Below are 13,399 nucleotides of genomic sequence, written 5' to 3'. Positions count from 1 at the left end.
CGTGCAAGACCGAGGAAACCCTAGACATCCTGTGCCAGGGCATCTCCGACGGGAGGGCATCGGCAGCATCTACCTTCTTCTCTCCTTCCGAGTCGGCAATGATGGACGAGATGTCCAAGGACTTAGTTAATGTGGCCTCCTGGCTGGATTGGTGGGCCACCACCCTAGTAGGCACCCAGATTCCTACAGACTCCATGGAGCCTGCAAAACGGGAGGCTCTGAATGAGTTGCTGGGATCAGGTAGCCGCGCCCTTAAATTCCTGACCTTTCAGACTTTGGCTCTCTCCGCAAACTGGATTCTCCGGAGAAGAGACGCCCTAGTCAAGAACCTTCCCATTAAGATTCCTGACAGGGAAGCGAAAGCCTTGAAGACCTGCTCCGTCTGGGGGGAGCAGCTTATTCCTACGAAGAAGGCGGAAGAGGTCGTGGAGAAGTTGGCCAAAAAGAGGGAGCTACCTACCCTGAAGCCACAGACGGCACACCGCCCCATCTTCAGGAGGCCAGTGACAGAAGCACCCATGGCCGCGCGTACCGCACCAACTCAAGGAAGGAGGGAACCCTCGTCAGGACAGTGGTCTTCCTCTGTGGTTCCCCCCCGAAGAGGTTCATCTTCTAACCCCCCAACGTATAGGTCTTCTTTCTACTCCTCCAGGAGGGGGACAGGCCGTTCCTCCCGTAGGAGATAAGATGGGAGGCCCCCCTCCCCTGCCCAAGCCTCAGGTAGGGGGATGCCTCAGACTCACTTGGCAAGCATGGAACCTCCGCGGAGCAGATCCGTGGACAGTAACAGTACTAAAGGAGGGCTACAGGATCCCCTTCATGGAAGAGACACCCCCTCTGGTTCCAGCAACACAGGCAGACTGGTTGGTGCCCAAGGACCTGGCGAAGAGGGCAGCGTTGGACGAAGAAGTCACGACGTTGCTGCAGAAGGGAGCCTTAGAAACAGTGACATTCCCGGGTCCGGGGTTCTACAGCCGCCTGTTCCTAGTGGAAAAAGCGACAGGAGGGTGGAGACCTGTAATAGACCTGTCAGCCCTCAACAGGTTTCTCAGGAAAGTGACCTTCAAAATGGACACTCAAAGAACGGTCATGGCATCCTTGAGAGAGGGCGACTTTATGATTTCTATAGACCTCAAGGACGCCTACTTCCAAGTGCTCATTCATCCGTCGAGCAGGAAGTTTCTCCGGGTCAAGTGGGGTGCCCAAGTGTCACAATTCAAGGCCCTATGCTTCGGTCTTTCAACAGCCCCCCAGGTATTCACGAGGGTCTTTACGACGGTCTCCATATGGGCCCACGAACGGGGCATTCGACTCATCAGATACCTGGACGACTGGTTACTCCTTTCATCCTCAAAGGAAGACTTGAAACAACAGGGCGAAGATCTTCTTCAATTGTGCAAGACCCTGGGCATCGTGGTCAACTTGGAGAAATCACAGCTAACCCCATCCAACAGGAGGACGTACCTGGGAATGGTCCTGGATTCGTTACAGGTCAAGGCATTCCCAGCCACGGAAAGGCTGGACAACCTGGATCGAGTGCTCCGGCCCTTCCTTCTGGGTCGCCCCAGAAGAGCGAAGGATTGGCAAAGGTTGGTAGGGCACCTGGTGTCCCTAGAGAAGCTGGTACCTCACGGGAGACAGAACTTAAGGGTGGTTCAATGGAGCTTAAAAGAACATTGGAACCAGAAAAGTTCCCCGGACATTGTGGTTCCTCTCCTTCAGGAGTCCAGGAAGGCCTTGGAATGGTGGCAGGATCGGTCGAACAACCTAAGGGGGATGCCACTGTCCTCCCAACCTCCGGAGGTCCTTCTCTTCACGGACGCATCGAAGGACGGATGGGGAGCCCATCTCCGGGAAAAGACAGCAAAGGGGGCGTGGTCAGAGGGGGAGAAATCCCTACACATAAATATCCTGGAAATGAGAGCGGTCCAAGAAGCCTGCAACCACTTCGAGGAGGACATGAGAGGGCATTCGGTGGCCCTAATGTCAGACAATGCAACGGTGGTGGCTTACGTGAAGAAGGAGGGGGGACTGAGATCAAAGGAGTTGTGCGAACTAGCCCTTCAAATCCTAAAATGGGCGGAATAGAAGGACGTCATCCTGACGGCAAGGTTCATTCCAGGGAAGAACAACGTCCTAGCGGACGTCCTCAGCAGAGTGGGGCAAGTGGTAGCGACAGAATGGTCCCTACACCCACAAGTGGCAAGCTACATTATACAGATGTGGGGATCTCCGGAAATGGATCTGTTTGCAACAAGGTAGAACGCTCAACTCCCCTTATTTTGTTCTCCCGTCCCAGATCCGAAGGCGGCAATGGAAGACGCCTTTCAGCACAAGTGGGACGGACTGGACGTGTACGCCTTCCCCCCCTTCTCCCTGATAAGGCAGGTCCTCAACAGAGTAAGGGCAGCAACCAACCTAAGGATGACTTTGGTAGCGCCTTGGTGGCCGGAGAGAGAATGGTTCGCGGACCTAAGGAACCTCGCCGTCCTACCTCCTTGGCCTCTACCCGACAGGTCAGACCTATTAAAACAGCCACACTTTCAGCGGTTTCACAGAAACCCGCAAGCCCTTCGTCTTCACGCCTGGAGATTATCCAGCGGCTCCTGAAGAAGCAAGGGTACTCCAGCAAGACAGCCGGGAGGATGTCGCTATACCTGAGGAAATCATCCACAGCCGTCTACCAATCTAAGTGGGCGGTATTCGTGAAGTGGTGCAGGGACAAGAAGATAGAGCCCTTGGAAGCGTCAGTGCCCGTGATAGCCGACTTCATGGTTCATCTCAGGGACAAGTTAGACATGTCAGTTCCAGCGATCAAGGGAGTTCGGGCGGCCCTGGGTCAAGTCTTTCTTCTCAAGGGCATAGATCTCGGCTCCTCCAGGCATATCTCCATGCTTATCAGAGCGTTCGAACAATCATGCCCCCCTTCCGCCCCTAGAATCCCGAGTTGGGACTTAGCGCGAGTCCTAGATATGTTACGGAAACCACCATTCGAGCCCTTAAAGGACATTGATGACAAGAATCTCACGCTCAAGGCGGTCTTCTTGCTAGCATTAGCCTCGGCTAAGAGGGTGGGCGAGCTACACGGACTGTCATTCGAGGTGGAACACACTAGGGGATGGAAGGAAGTAACCTTTAAGTTTGTCACATCCTTCGTCGCCAAGACTCAGAACCCCTCGGTGTGGGATCCGAGGTTTGAGAGCTTTTCGATTCCGGCAATCCCGAATAAAGGAAACCCGGAGGACCTAAAATTATGCCCGGTCAGGATTATTAGGAAATACCTTAAGAGAACGGCAAACCTCCGCCCGTCTATCAAGAATCTCTTCGTCTCATGGGGAAAAATAAAGAAAAACATATCCAAAAATACGGTTTCGTTCTGGCTCAGGAAAGTGATCACGCAAGCCTACTTAAAACAAGGTCTTCCTACACCGGGGAAACCCAGGGCTCACGATGTTCGGGGCATTAGCACCTCTCTAACGTTCGAAAAGAACATGTCAGTAGCGCAGGTTCTTCGAGCGGGAACTTGGTCCAACCAGTCGACCTTCACCGCACATTATCTCAAGGACTGTACGAGAAAGTCCCTAGACGGGTTTTCTATCGGGCCGGTCATCTCAGCCCTGCATTCGGTTTGACGGCTCAAGCCCCAGGCTCAATCGCGAAACATAAAGTATCTAGACACAAGGAGCCGAGTTCTATTTTCCCCCCTTTTCTAACTTTCTCGTACCGTCAGTAGTCATCAAGAAATATCGCTCATTACACAAGACGAAAATTCGACATATCAAGCACAACGAAGATATTGCAGAAGGGTAAGTGTTATATCACACTTAATGAGTCTTTTACGTAGTTTTCCCTACTGTCCATCGGGATCAGGGCTTAAGGGCACTCCCCCCTCCTAAGGTGTAAGTCTCCTAGAAAGTGTTTCGAGGTAAGTCTCTGTGTCGGAACAAATCACAAATTTTAAGTAATTTGTATTTTTCCTAACAATACTTACCGAGAAACGCTTTCGGTTTAGGGCCCCCCCAACCGTCCCCGCAGTGCCCCACTGACCTCGTGGTATTGTTCATTACATAAAACTTACTGGCGATGGCTTCTCAAAGACGCGCTACCTTCTCGGGCAATGCCCCCAGGTCATGTTATCTCCCGTTATTCAGGACAGTATAGAACATGGAAGTAGGGGTAAACTACGTAAAAATCTGGTCGTCGGAGAGGAGTTACCAGTAATCTCCTAGAAAGTGTTTCTCGGTAAGTATTGTTAGGAAAAATACAAATTACCCTGTACTTAAAATTTGTGATTTTGTCATCTTCTGATGAAATTCTGCATGATAGGGCAAGAATATCACCTCCAAAGGCTTTGTTCACCTCTATTAAATCTTTGTCTCCCAAAACAAAGGATAATACTAACCTCTGATGGAGGTTTCACATAAAACTGAGTTATAAGGTGCAACTGTAGTGGGGAAAACACCAAAACCTGACCACCTGTTAATAGGAAAAGAGAGAGACTTCCATCTCTCTCACCCCTAGCCATTAAAAACACCAAAGTTATGACCTAAAATAGATATGATGTTCTGTTTGTTGATATTTCAGATCAACAGGAAAACTTCTTGAATCAATAAAAAATTCAAGTTAAGGGCCACCATTCTCCTCAAGAATTAGGTAAAAAGAGAAAAGCTAATGTAAAACCTAACTTATCAAGACCAACACTTAAGAAGCCTACAGAAAATAATGTTAAATAAAAAACTGGCAATGGGAAGACCTCAACAAAGATGTCTTCCAGAAAATAGTACATAGTTTTCTCCTACATATTGCAATGGAATTGTCAGGGTTTAAGGGCCAAATATGAAGAACTTAAGCTCCTGATTCATGAGCACTCCCCTATAGTTGTATGTCTACAGGAGAGCAAGCTTGATGCTAATACTCCATGTCCTCAAGAGTATGTTAGCTATAGCACACCATATAATCAACAAACGGAGCCAGGGCGGAAGTCTTACATACATTCGCTGAGATGTTCCCCAAATATCTTTACCTATTTGTACCCCTCTGCAAGCAGTGGTTGTACAAATAGATGTAGGGAGAAAATACTCAATTTGCTCTTTATTTGCCTCATAATGACATCTCGTATAATGATTTAGTAGAGGTGATTCAACAACTCCTTCAACATTTTCTCTTGTTGCTGGATTTTAATAGTAGACATCCTTTATGGGGCAATGTTTTAGCAAACACAAGGTGCATTATATCATCAATTGTGGAAAATGAAGATGTGGGACTTCTTAATACAGGAGAGCCCACACACTTCCATGTTCAGACAACTACCTTTTCGTTCATTGACCTATCAATCGCAAGCTCTAATTACCTTCTCGATTTTGATTGGAGGACATTAGATTTGCATACTAGTGATCATGCACCTGTCATTATAAACACTAACAATGGTCCAGCTTTACAGAGATCGCCACGATGGAATCTTGACAAGGCGGACTGGGATAGATTTCATGTGCTAAGCGAAATTGAAGGGAATGCAGAAAAGTTTGAGAATATTGATGATGCCATAGACTTGTTGAATGGAACCCTCCATACAGCAGGAATCAATTCAATACCCAAAACGACAGGGATATCCAAACGATGACCAGTCCCCTGGTGGTCTTCACAACTACTGCCCTGCACAGAGCCACAAGAAGGTCTTGTAACTCAATTGCGCAGACGTCGTACTTGGGAGAATTTGATTGTATACAAGAAATGTAGAGCACAGTTCTGTCGTATCATGAAAGAAGCCAGGTGCCGGTCTTGGTGTCTTTTGTTTCCTCCATTAACAGTAAAACATCACCACCTTCTGTGTGGTGGAAAGTAAAAAAGATAGCAGGCCAATTCACCCCAAACCCACCACCAGTGTTGAATGATAATGGACAGTATATGGCTGGAGCAACTGAGGTTAGCAATGCCCTGGCTGACCATTTCTCAAATGTATCATGCAAGTGTGAAGCAGCTCCTAGTCACCAATATAGGAGCATTTAAGAAAGGAAAATTTCCAATTTTGCAATAGGAAGGGAAGAATCATAGAATCCTCTTTTTACAGAAAGAGAATTTGATTCTGCACTTGCTATGTGTAATGATACAGCCCCTGGACCTGATGGAATTCCATATGCAATGATTAAACATGTACCTGTTAATACCAAGTTGTTTATTATAAGCATTATTAACAGAATATGACATGATCATAGTTATCCAAGTGTTTAGGAACTAGCCATTATTTTAGCCATTTTAAAACCCTGTAAGGATAAGTTTTTACCTGCAAGGTATCAGGCAATTGCATTGACATTTGTTTATGTAAGATCATGGAAAAGATAGTCAACGCAAGACTGGTATGGTACCTCGAAAAGAACGGTATTTTATCACCTATGCAGTGTGGTTTTTGAAAAATGCACTCAACAACTGATGTGTTGATTCAACTTGAGTCCTCTATTTGTGAAACCTTTGCTTCCAAACAGCACCATGTAACAGTCTTTTTTTTTCATCTTGAAAAAGCATATGATACTGCATGGAGATATGGAATACTTAAAACTGTCCATAATTTGGAATTATGAGAAGAGCTACCATTGTTCATTCAATCATTTATTTCACATAGATTTTTCTCAAGTGGAAGTGGTAGAAAATGTCAGGAAGAAGGAGTTCCCAGGGTAGTATACTAAGTGTAACCCTATTTGCACTAGATATTCTCTCAGTACTATTTGTAGATGATCTCTCCATATCATTTTCTTGAGCTAGAATGGCAATGGTTTAGAGAAGACTACAACTTGCAGATGACAAAATTATTCAATGGGCTGATATGAATGGGTTTAAGTTTTCAACAAGCAAACCTACTGTTGTCCATTTCTGTCATATTCGGGGAGTACATCCAGACCCTGATCTGTACATCAAAGGTCAACAGATTCCATGTGCAAGTGAAGCTAGGTTTTTAAACATAAAACTTACCCGCTGGTTATATAGGAATGGCTAAAGTCCCTTGGACGCTCCGCAGAAATTCAAAATCTTGTGGCAATCGCAGATATGCCAGGTGTACACTAGCGCCCTGGCGGTAGACAGGCCAAACTATTCCAATCAATTCAGACCTTCCCTGCGCTCTTGTGAGCAGGAAGTATTGAAATTCACTCGTGATTAACCTGTATTTAGGAAGTATTTTGGTGATGTACACCTAATTTTCGGGTTCTGGCATTCGCTTATTTGTTTGTTTGATCCGTGATCACATGTTTATAACTTAAAAGGTAGGATTTGAAATTTTTCAACCTATTTTAAACCTAACGAAAGCATAATGGCGGGATGTAAACATCTCATCCATTGATGACGTCACAGCCTTATGACGTAAGCTAAAAGTCTGACTTGCCTTTTTACAAAGAATGATAAGTGAATACTTTCTTATGAAATATTAAGTTATAAATTAAGTTAAAGGATTTTGTTATTCTCAGAAAATTTTTGGCCTTTTAATAGGTTTTCTTTGGATAATCTTTGATCTGTTTTCAAAGAGTAACTAGCATTCAGTTTATTTATGTTACGCAGTTTTCAGTATCGTTACGATATTACGATTTCTCTTTGTCTCGATTTTTATGAATAGTACATTCTTCTTACAAACTCAAGTTTTTAATTTGTACTTGATAAAAGGAACATATTATTCTGCAATTAATTGGTTCTTTCAGTTTTTTTTCTTCAGTCAAAGATTAAAGGAAGTTACGGTTTAATTAATGTATATACAACGTAGTATTCTTGACAATCGATGTAGCTCACGATTCTGTGTATCGTCGTTAACTTGTTGGTTTTTAGAATACTAAAATTGCTCGTATAATAATTGTGGATGTTCCAATGGTTATGGGTGATAATTCGCCTGTTATTGAAACCCCTTAATATAAGGGTTTGTTTTGATTTATAGATATATTCTTTTTCTATATCTATTAAGGTAATGTTTTATATTTAATATTTTGTTGCGTTTATATGGGATTCAGTGACTTTTGCATTCCCATTCAAACCATTGACAGAATAGTAAGTCTCTCTCTCGGGGGTCATTTTGTTTGAGAGCGTGTATACTTTGGTTTTAAATGATTGTGAAAATATCATTTTTACCAAAGACTAAAATGCAAATTTTTTAGTGCTAAATTAGTGCAGTGAATTTTATTCAATTCATTAGAGGTTGCTTCTGTTCGGACCTGTCGTTATCCTAGCCTTAGACCTCTTTCAAGCTCCCGGACCCAGAGGAGAAGTTAAGTCGAACGGCGAAAGGAATCGAGAGGTGTAGCCTGGTGTTTACTGTCTTGTAAGACCCGAACAGAAGTCCCCTCGAGCATTTTCTGTCGATCCCCAGAACGCTCACCCTCGCTATAGGTAAAGCGAGGTAAAAGTGTTGTTTTAACATTAGGCGAGGACGCGCTTCAGGCGCGAAGCTGAATACAAAATTAGAATCATTGTTCGTGTGTTACGATTCATGCAGCGCGGACGTGGTGCCGCCGCTTCCACCAGATGGGTGTTCGTCTCCCGACGGTGGGGAGCGCTATAGAATCGACGAAGAAGGCGGGTTCGTGTTTGGAAATGCTGCATACGTGTCGCCTAAGATTGATTCTAATTGGTCTTTGCTGTTAGGCATGAAACAGCAACTATCTTCGTTTATGCAGTCTTATCAGCCTGCGGTTGGATGTCACGATTCCGGTTTTGGCGCGGTATCGCACAGGCGACCTGCCTATTCCCGTGATGACTCGTTGACGCACAGGCGGCCTACCAGCCGCAATGTTCAACGGTGGGAGAAGGTGGATGCATCGCTTCGAGTACCTGCTTCTCAATGCCAACCGACCGCTCAGTGCCGTGTGTCAGTCTATCCAGGCTCGCCGACGATTGCCAGGCAGCAGAGTATGCTACCAAGCGACATGACAGACAGGCGGGCCGGAGCGTCAGCGGAGCAAAGCGTCAGCGTCAGTGCAGACACTTCGCTACCTATGAGAATAGACTTTGATGTCTACATGACCATGAACGCCTAGCGTTGGGACATTGTTGCGCCAGGCGCTATATTAAGAAATAAATCTTAACTAGAAACATATTATATTCTCGGACCAAGGCCTGCTGGGCTAATTCTTGGTTGGGAGAACTAGAATTAAAACCTCTAAGCATTGAGGTCAGAATTCAGAATCCTAAGGAGTGGACTCCCTGGAATCAAGACTTCTCTACCTAGGATAGAGTCTTGTAGGAGGAAGGGAGTGAATTTCAGAAACTCAGAGTTTTTCTGAAGAGTTTCCCTTTTATTTTATACCTGCTGCTCCTCGTTCCGACTTCAGAGTTTTTCGCTAGTTGCGTTGAAGGTGTCTCTATTTATATTATTATTATGACTAGCGAGGCTACAACCCTAGTTGAGAAAGCAAGATGCGTTAACCCAAAGGGCTCCAATAGGGAAAGATGGCTCAGTAAGTAAATAAGAAAATAAATAAATTAACATTAAATCGTTCTCAGAACAGTAACAGTGTAAAGAGACAGTGCTAATAGGTCAGTGCAATAATGCGTCCTCAAGGCAGCATAACGAACCTAACTGTGGAGGTTGGTGCAGCAGCACCCGCAGCTGCAATAGCAGGAAGTGCATTAGGGCCTTTATGAGAATAGAGCGTACGAGTACTGTATATATCCCACAATGGGCAGATCTTTTATGATTTAATGTATTATAGTTAAAATCGCTATGGTTCAGTGACTCGTAAACATAGCACAGTGCACTGGAGGATGTGTTTGTTCGTGTCCGTCTTACTCCTAGCCCGACACCTCTTCCTTACTTCCCAACCCCTGGGAGAAGGAATGTCGGAAGGCTGAGGTATATCTCGGACTTTGTGCGCGAAACGTATGTTCCACCGAGCGATCCTGTTGATGCATTCCAAGACGTTCCCTCTCCGCTTTGGAATGACGAAGTAAAGCTCTTTTCTTCGCTTACGATTGACGAACTATGACGTCACAACCTTGTGATATAATCTATTAAGAAAAGCGAAGTTTGAATGTCTTGAAGAGATCAGTTCATCATCGCTATGGTATCACGGATCTTATGACATTTTGCTGCGTAATAGGACGCAGTTCCCTGACGAGGATGGCGTTTTACGTTATCCCTTTCTACTAAACTGAGAAGTTACTCGTCATGAACGCACGCGAACAGGACTTACCCTCACAGCAGGCATGTCGCGATGCTTAAGCTGGAAGCAATCGAGCGTGTTTTCTTCCACGAGAGAAGTGGAAGTCAGACAAGTTGCATACAAACCTAACTCTTCCTCTGGAATCTTACGCACTTTCCGGGACTACATGTAAAGAGTTTGTCCTCATCGAAAGACGCAAAACCTAGACTTGGTAGACACCAACCAATACGTCCAAGATCTTTCAGGAGTCGTATGTTTCCTAATAACCTATCTTGCAGGAACTAATGTTTGCCAGAGTTTTTCTTTTCAGGAGAAGGTGACGTGTCAGCACCAAAAATCATGTAAGACACGTAGTTCATCGAGGGAAAAGGTGCTCAGTTTACTTCTGTTCACTCTTCTTCTCCTCTCCCAGATTGGGGGAATGTCTAGTACTTTCCTCTGGGGACTATCGATTACTGTTCACGATATCTCGCAGCATTAGGTACGTTCAGGTCGCGCACAAGGCGCGCTGAAAATGTCATTAGAACTTTCCCAGGTCGGTCATGGGACTACGGTTGATGATCTCACACAGCGATCGCTCACGCTTGAGTTGGCGCACACGGTGCCCCGCAAGTGTATGTTATGTCTGAGCTAAAAGAGGTCAATTTCATCTCTTTTTAGCCCTTACAATTCTCGGGGGGAAAAATTTCTCCTAAAAGAATCTAAGGACAACTACCTAGACCAAGAAAATGGTCTTCCTATAGTATCAGACAGCGTAGTTCTCCGATGTTCAGCAACGCTTCCTCGCAGAGTTCAGCTCGTATTACGGAAAGCGTTAGAGCAGGCGCATGTGGCATGGCAGTCTGGTCTCTCCCTCGCGCAGACGTCAGTCTGGTCTCTCCTTCGCGCAGACGCAGACGCCAGTCTGGTCTCCCCCTCGCGCAGACGCAGACGCCAGTCTGGTCTCTCCCTCACGCAGTCACAGACGCAGACGCAGACTCCAGTCTGGTCGTATGCAGGACTCTAACAGTTAAAGTTAATCCTTTCAACAAGTTGTCTCACCTTCGCGTTCTGCTGGACACGCGACTACCGCTCATGCAGACGCATGCTACACGCAGACAGCTCTCGACAAACTGATCAAACTGAAATCCCACTGCAACCTAGACGCATGTGTCAGCCTGGACATATGCTGGACGAGGTCAGTCAGGTTTTTTCCCCGCGTCATGATAGACAAACAGTTGCTTCTTTGCACCACTGACCGGACGCGATACTGTCGCCTCCTCGCGGCACGTGGTAGTTTTGCAACAGGCGGGACGCACACAGTGCGCTGTATCCTCACGGCAAGGTGAACGCATACAGCACGCTGACACCTTACGGCAATGCAAACAGATGCGGCAATCTGGTCGCATGCTAGGCGCATACAGTCAAGTCTTTTCTCACAGCAGTATAGACAGATTGTTGTCTCTCCTTCGCGTCTCTCTGGCTACGCAGCTAATGCTCCCTCGCGTCAAGCTTTTGTCTTAAATTATGTTGAACACTTGCTGGTTACACGCGATCAGGTCTTAACCTCACAGCATGAGGTTCACGTTGTTGATGCTACTTTTCAACAAGCCTAGCTTTGATATCGGTTTCTTGCGACCGATCTGGACGCGGTTTGGGAGGCGGTATAGATCTTGACTCTCTCTCACGGCATGTTGAGCATATGCAGCATGCTGGAACCATACTGGACTCATGCTGGTCCCATGCTGGAAGCATGCCATCGAACCGTTTCCCCGCGTCAGGATCGCGAACAGCTTATTTTAAACCATCAAGCTTCAGGTCTGGCTGCCTCCAGTATTTCAGAAAACCCCTAAGATCTAGAGTGTTGTTGGAAGGAGGCAGCTGAGGCTATCGCTTGTACAAAGGACTTTTACCTCAAGGTTTTGCAGCCTAAATAGGAGGTTTTAGGGAGTAGTGTAGAGCTAAATCAGTCTCTCCATTTAGTAACTCTAAAACACAAGTGGCCTATTTCTTCTTAGATCTTAGAAGAAAGCACATTTTTTCCTCCTCGACCGCCAACGGGTACAGGAGTATGCGGGCAGCTGTCTTCAGACGCAGGAAATTGGACCTATCAAATAAAGACCTTCTAGATCTTCTCAGATCGTTTGAGATAACTTAGAAACGTCAAGAAGATTCACTAGCCTGGAATTTAGAGGTTATTTTGAAAATTCCGCGGTAGTGACAGATTCGAGCCTTTACACTCGGCTTCTTTTTTAAGATCTGACTTTGAAGACTTTTCTTAGTAAGTCTAGCAACAGCTGAGAGTCAGTGAAGTTCACTCTTTTAGCAAGAACATGGACTTCAGAAACGGATAAGCCATATGCCCCTTGCAACTTGGATTCTTGGTCATAAACAAACGTCCTTCTCATCCATGGCCTAAATCTTTCAAGATCACTATTCTCTCGGATATGGTTTGTGAAGAGTTGGGGAGAGTTTTGTGTCCGATTAAAACGTTGAAGTTTTATCAAGACAGGACTAAAGGAGTTAAGAGACTATTCAGAGGCTCTTTGGTGCGGGGTCAAGAAACCTGCACTACCTATGTCTAAAACGCCCTATCGTTTCTTATAGACTTTAATTAAAAAGGCTCACTCACACTGTGGTGAGGCAGACCTTAAGCTGTCTAAAGAGTAAAGACTCATGAAGTTAGAGCTGTGGGAGCTTCTGTAACTTTTAATCATAACTGTTCTCTGCAAAGCATCATCCATACAGCATTTTGAAGGGGTAATCCTGTATTCGCCTTGCATTACTTATACCGTATCCAGTCTCTTTGTGAGGACTGCTACGTTTTTGGATCATTCGTAACAACGAGTGCAGTAGTAGGTGAAACATCCACCACTACATTTCCCTAAATTCTTAGTACCCCTGTTCTCCTCTTGGAACTTTTTTATATGTTTTTATGATTGTACGTGAAGATTGGTCGACAATCTTCCGCAAACTTTGATTTAGTCAGGTGGTCATTTTGTTCCTAGAGAGTGTCCGGAACAAGGGTATTAGTTGAGGTCCTGTCAAGTTATAGGTTATTGCACTGTTTGACAGCTCCTAGACATCTTCAGCCCCCTGGGTGGACCGCTGGATCTCGTAAGGATAGCAGACAGAATGAGACAGAGAACCATTGAAGTCAGCTTCCTTATCAGGTACAAACCTCTTAAGTGGTTATATATAACTTTTAAGTGAATTTCCAATTATGTTCCTGTCTCTGACCCGCCATCAAGGGTGTCAATCAGCCATTTTTATATAACCAGCGGGTA

At 45.4% G+C, this 13,399-nt stretch overlaps 1 protein-coding gene across 1 annotated transcript in view; it reads left to right on the top strand.

The window, feature by feature from the left end:
- LOC137615024 (N-acetyltransferase 8-like) overlaps positions 1-13,399 on the top strand; it is a 79,629-nt gene that overhangs the window by 49,619 nt on the left and 16,611 nt on the right. The window lies entirely within an intron of this gene.

The sequence above is a fragment of the Palaemon carinicauda genome, chromosome 21 (assembly GCF_036898095.1).
Source record: "Palaemon carinicauda isolate YSFRI2023 chromosome 21, ASM3689809v2, whole genome shotgun sequence".
NCBI classification, from domain to species: domain Eukaryota; kingdom Metazoa; phylum Arthropoda; class Malacostraca; order Decapoda; family Palaemonidae; genus Palaemon; species Palaemon carinicauda.
Note: the sequence above shows the minus strand (reverse complement) of the source record. Positions and strands in the feature narration are given on the sequence as shown.